General features: G+C 52.9%; 1 long non-coding RNA gene across 1 annotated transcript; it reads left to right on the top strand.

Annotated features, from left to right (window-relative positions):
- The first annotated feature begins 6 nt into the window (after positions 1–6).
- LOC108446365 lies at positions 7–1000 on the top strand. Its single transcript, XR_001861535.1, has 2 exons — positions 7–281; positions 622–1000. It is a non-coding gene; the product is annotated as an uncharacterized LOC108446365 (long non-coding RNA).
- The last annotated feature ends 4813 nt before the right edge of the window (positions 1001–5813 follow it).

The following is a 5813-nucleotide window of genomic DNA, read 5'->3' as shown; positions in this document are numbered from 1 at the left end:
GTGTCGCGTTATGTCGCGTTATGTCGCGTTATGTCGCGTTATGTCGCGTTATGTCGCGTTGTGTCGCGTTAGGAGTATTTTCACGCCATGTGCAGCCGTGCAGAGCCGTGGCACGCCGTGGCGTGCTGTGTCACACCGTGTCACGCTGTCTGACGCTGTGCCCTGCCGTGCCCTGCCTGCTGTGCCACACCGACACCGAGCCCCTCGGGATCTGAACGGGGGGTTTGAGTGGAACTTGTGGGATTTTCAGTTGTTAGTCAGTAGCTGATTTGGTACTCAAGGTGATTGTGCATATGATATGATTAAGCAGTTGCATTGTGAACTCGTTCGCTTGGCTACTGTGCTGAATCAGTCGAGATTTAGGCTGGATGTCAGGAAAAGGTTCTTTTTTCCACAGGGTGGTCGGGCACTGCCCAGGCTCCCCAGGGAATGGTCACGGCCCTGAGGCTGCCAGAGCTCAAGAAGGGTTTGGACAACGCTCTCAGGCACATGGTGGGATGGTTGGGGTGACCTGTGCAGGGCCAGGAGTTGGACTCCATGACCCTTATGGGTCACTTCCAACTCACAATATTCTAATCTATATCCTATTCTAACTCTACGATTCTAATCTTTTGTTTTAAGGGCAGTCTGGCCGAGAGGCACCAGGAGTGAAGTCAGAGAACTGAACAGTAACTGAGGAAAAGGTAATTTTGGAAATGTGAAATCACAACCACTGATACATTGACCGCCTGCTCCAAACAGACCTCAGACTCAAATGGAGGGAAGAACTCTGCCTGTGGACAAATTAGCATGAAACACGAGAGATATAACTAGCAAATAGGGGATTGAGTACTAATTAACAAAAAAGTTCTGTAATTTGCAACCAATGAATGCTAATACCTTTGTTAAAATGTATAAATAGTGTAAAGTCTTGATGACCGGGGAGCCAGCCTTTTGTGGGTTATCACCCAGCTCCCTACTTTGTGCAAATTAGAAATAAAATATAAATACCTCTCCTTGGCATGTGAATTGGTGCTGCACACTGGGGAATTAGCCCATGCTTGGGACAACAATCCTGTGCCACAGCCCATGCAGTGCTGGGTGTTGTTTTCCATCTGTTCATTTCTTCCCCTTTGTTTTTCCTTAAGTACCAAATAAAAAGAGACAAAAAAGCAAGTGTAATGTTAATCCCCAGCTCTGCTCTGCAAAACCCAAACTTCTCGGTTAACCAAGCTGGGTTTCCTGTGGGAATAAATAGCAGTGATTATTTCAGGTGGCTCTTGGGAATGGCCATGGCCACGCTATCCGGATCCCTGGGTTCCTCCAGTGAAGCAATGTACAAGTCAAGGTGCAAAATGGCTTTTTCCTGTGAGCCCCTGGGGATGGGCAGGTGGGCCTCTGTGCCCCTGTCCCCACAGGGGACACAGCATGCCATCCATGGGTGACAGACACCCATCCCACCGCTCGCTGTCCTCCTGTAAGGCCCCAAAATTTGGGGAAAAGGGCTGTGCTTCCTCCTGCAGAGGGCACTGGGAACTTGTGCTTTTTGCTTTCTGGGAAAGATCCCCTGGAGCCGGTGCAGCTCCCACTTGCACACCCGTCCCTGCTCGCCCTGGCATTGGGGGCACTTGGTGTGACATGGGCAGGGCTCTTGGCCTTGCTGGGGGAAAGCAAGGAGCCATGGAGCTGCTTAATGTGGAAAAGCCACTGCTGAGAAATCAGCCTGCCCTGCTCTGCCCCTGCTTCTCCCTCTGTGCCAGAGTGGTGATGAGATGTCAGCTCTGGAAGGGCTCCCTGGTAGTTTATACACCCCAGCCAAGACATGCTGCCCAGAGGTTGGTTTCCACAGTGCTGAACCACCAATATCACCTAAATCCCCCAATTATTGAGCCTGAACGTGTTTGAGACAACAGGAGATGCTCAGCTCAGCTTTGAGCATCTGCCATACTGAGGATGCTCCCTTGCACTGGGTTACTCCTCTCCCGTTCTCTCTTGGGAGATGTAGCTCCCAAGAAGTGCAAAATCCTGTTGCTGTAGCTTTCCTGGGGGAAGGAAGAAAATGTCCTGTGTCAGTGTGCCTGATTTTACTGTTCTGTCTGGGAAAAGGCTTTTGCTTTGCCAGGTTGGGTTTGCATCACCTCACATTTTGCAGTAATCAAATGACACATTTTGGCCATCTGAGATGGCGTTTCCCATTCCATTGCCCTTCCTGGTGAGAAACTGGGCTGAGAGGAAGATGATTTGCCCAGAACTGGAGCAAAGCCAAACTGAAATGAGCTCAAAATCCTCTGTGAGCTGGCATTTCTCTTCTGTCAAGCTATCAGGTCAGTCTTTGACCTCACCCTATTCTAGTCTGTATCAGGAAATGGCCACACAATCCCCAGGGCTGCTGGGACCCCTCCAGGAGGCTGCAGGGTGGCTGACCCCACCACTGCCCCATGGGAAGGATCCTCAGGGGCCATGGGGAGCCTGGATGGCTCCAGTGCCTTCTCCCAGGGCTGAAACACCCCCCATGCACCAGCCCAGCCTCAAGAGGAGGCTGGAGACTCTCAGCCAAATTCTTCTGCTATGACAGATGGAAATGGGACATTTCCTTTTATTTTTTTGAGATGAGAGAAAAAAGCTAAAGGCCACTTGTGCAATTAAGAGCCTTAAATGTGGATTTTATTTCGATGTAATGGGATGGTTATTGCATATAAAAGGAGAGCCAGATGGTTGTTAAAACCACATTTACTAAGTTCTAATAACTGTGAATTTGACCTGCAGCCCATCAAGAGCTGCAATCCCTCATTATAAAATAACTTGGGAGTGTCATCCCCAGATCCTCTGGCTGGTCCTCGCTGCGACCTTTGGGCACAGCAGCACTCACTGATCCGGGCAGGATTTGCCCCTGTGGCACAGCCCTGCAGCCACAGCGTGTCTTGCCTGTCTCTGCTTGAGCTTCAGTTGGTTGGTGATGGTGACAAGGACAGAGGGATGAGGAGGTGTGGAATACATCTGCCAGCTTGGGGAGAAGGGCCAGGGGCCCTCTATGGAGTGCAGGGCAGTGCAAAGTCTCTGCACACCCAGGGCAGAGCTCTCCTCTGCTGTTCCCCCTGGTGCTGGGGGGCTTGGAGGAGGGAGCAGGAAGAGAGAAGGGTGGAGAGAAGGTTTCCCTACTCAGAGAATGGTGAGTGGAATGTGGAGGGTAGAAATGGAGGATGGAAGGTGGAAGGTGAAGGATGGAAGGTGGAAGGTGGAGCATAGAGGAGGACTGGGAAGAAGCTGAGCTATGACTCCTTCCCTCCCCGTGGGAGCCTTGTTTAAACTCGTGCAGGCAGGGAAGGAATGGGGTGAATTCACAGAGGGAAGTGCAGGTCTCACCCCTCACTGACTCCCAACACCTGCTGCACACAATGCATGGGATCCAAGCAGCTCCCTCCCTGCAGCAGCCCATGCACAGCACCAGCTTCTGCAGCACCTCAGGGCTGGATCTGGCCCCTGTGCATTGAAGGGGAGCCCAGGACAAGCAGGGGAGTGAGCCCCCAGACCTGTGGGCTGGACTGTGGCATCCCTCCCCCCAGCTCTGCCTGCCAGCAGCGCAGCCGGCCTTCCTTCTTTGGTAAAGACTCCAACAATTCCCTTTTTAGGCTTAATACCACCAGTCCTGGGAAGGAACAGGAGCCTGTTCCCCAGCCCCCAGCCCAGCTTTGGGTGGAGGGGCTGTCTGCAGGGAAACAGCCCCTGCTCCAAGTGCCTGCAAAGGGCTTTCCAAGTCTCCCTTCTCCAAGACTTTCTGTGCCTGGCAGCTCCTGCCCCACTGCAGAGGCACCCCTGGTCCCTGCTCAGCTGATCAGCTGCCCAACCTGACTTCCCAGGACCACACCTCACCCAGCCAGCATGAAGGTATTGTGCTGGCAGGAGTCTGCTTTCCTTATTATTACTCCTGGAAAGCTCTCCCTGATGAATTCCAGCTGGGAGACTCTTTTTTTAGGTCTTATTAAATTGTTGATATGGATTTCTCTGCAGAGCCATTCATCCTCCCCTCCTCTTCCCACTCTGTGCCCCACCAACACCCCCTGCCAGGTTGCCTGGACCCAAACCCATCCCATCCCCCGGGAGCACTGCCTGCTGCAGGGCTCTCCCATTTAGCCCAGTCCTGTTAGGAGCAGGCAGCTGGCAGGGCTGGGGCTGGGGCTGGCAGTGCCTCCAGCATTCCATGCCATCCTGACAGCATTCCTGGGACACAGCCCCTGTGTGAGCTCCTCCAGCATCATCTCCTGTTGGCAAAGCGATTTATTGACCTCCCCCTGCTCTGTGCCACCCCAGTGATGAGACCTGTACCCAGCACTGTCCAGCCCTGGACAGGAGGATGGGTGGGAGCTGGGAGTGGGATGGGAACTCATGAAAGGCTCCTGCAGATGGGTTCGTTTGCATCATTCCCATTGAACATGTTGAAACTCTCCTGTTTCCTGGGATGATGTCAGATCTGGACTCCTTGGCTGGATTCCCTCTGCAGCAGGGAACATCCACAACTCCTGGTGTTGCCTCCTCTGGGGATGTGCAAGCAGCCCAAAGTTGTGCCCCTGATGTGGGGAAGATTTGCCTACCTTCCCTCCAAATCCCATGGGAGCAGTGGCAGGACAGGCTTATGGGTGCTATTGGAAACTCATCCCAGCAAACCACTCCCCAGATGTGCTGGAAATCCAGAGGTTTTGGAGCTGGAAAGCCCTCCAGGAGGTAATGCTGGGGTTTGTGCTGCATCCACTGAAACTCTGGGAACAGCAGCTGCCAAGACACAGCAGAGCAGAGTTCCTGCCAGGGCCGTGGGTACCACTGCTGAGCAGCTCCAGCATTCCCTCCATCCTCCACACTGCCAGAGACAAGGAGTGGTAGGAGATATTCCCTGCTCCTACAGCACTTCTGAGTAATGGAATCTCCAAGGGTGAGACCCTCTAGCACATCTGTCTTCTAAAGCCTTTTAGAAAGCCCTGCTTGGCAAGCAAGGAAGGTGAACAGCGATGGTTCAGCTTGGGCTCTGTGTCCAAGATGCTGCTGTATCACTGGGGATGAGGCTTGTCAGCCTTGGGAATAGCAGGGCATCACCAGGATGGGGCTGAAACCATCAGCATGGAGAAGCCTGGAAATCTGGGATGTTTGAGCTTGAGGTCCTCTCTCTGTTGTAGAGGAGAATAAAGTTATCACTACCCCTTGCACTGCCTCCTGCAGTGGGTGGGCAGGTTCTTCCCAGTGTCCTCCTGGTGGCCCCAGAGCAGGGACACAGGCAAGTCACCAGCAGAGCTTTGGTGGTGACACAAAGGTAGCAGCCAGCTAGGGAAAGGATGGGATGTTGTGCTCCCAGGGCTGAGTGACTGGAGCAGACCCTTTCCTTGGCTTTGTCAGTGTGTGAGTGTGGGTGGATGGTCCTGGAGGGCATGGGGCTGCCACAAAACCCGTGCACGTGGTAGAAATCCCAGCTTGGCTGATAATATTTCCCTTCTGCTCCAGCTTTGCTCAAGTTCCTAACTAAGAAGAAAGGCTCCATGGAGCACTCAGAACAACTGTTAAAAATAATTTTAAATAAATCAAACCAAATAAATGCAGAGAGATTGAAAAAATACATCCTGGCTGCACAAGTCCCAGCCTCCAGTGCTGCCTGTGCTGATGCTGCTGGCATGGCAGCCAAGGCTGTGGCACAGAGATCCCAAAATTTCTGAGCCCGTGTAGGAACAGTCACCGAGAGGTTTCTTCCTCTCTGGGATGGATGAGGCTCTCCCTGTCCCCCAGCTGTCTGCAGGCAGGAAAGCAACAGGGATTTCTTTGCACCAGACCCATGCAGGGACAACACTGAATCT

The sequence above is a fragment of the Corvus brachyrhynchos genome, unplaced genomic scaffold (genome assembly GCF_000691975.1).
Source record: "Corvus brachyrhynchos isolate BGI_N302 unplaced genomic scaffold, ASM69197v1 scaffold10, whole genome shotgun sequence".
Lineage (NCBI taxonomy): Eukaryota > Metazoa > Chordata > Aves > Passeriformes > Corvidae > Corvus > Corvus brachyrhynchos.
This window is presented reverse-complemented; position numbering and strand designations above follow the sequence as displayed.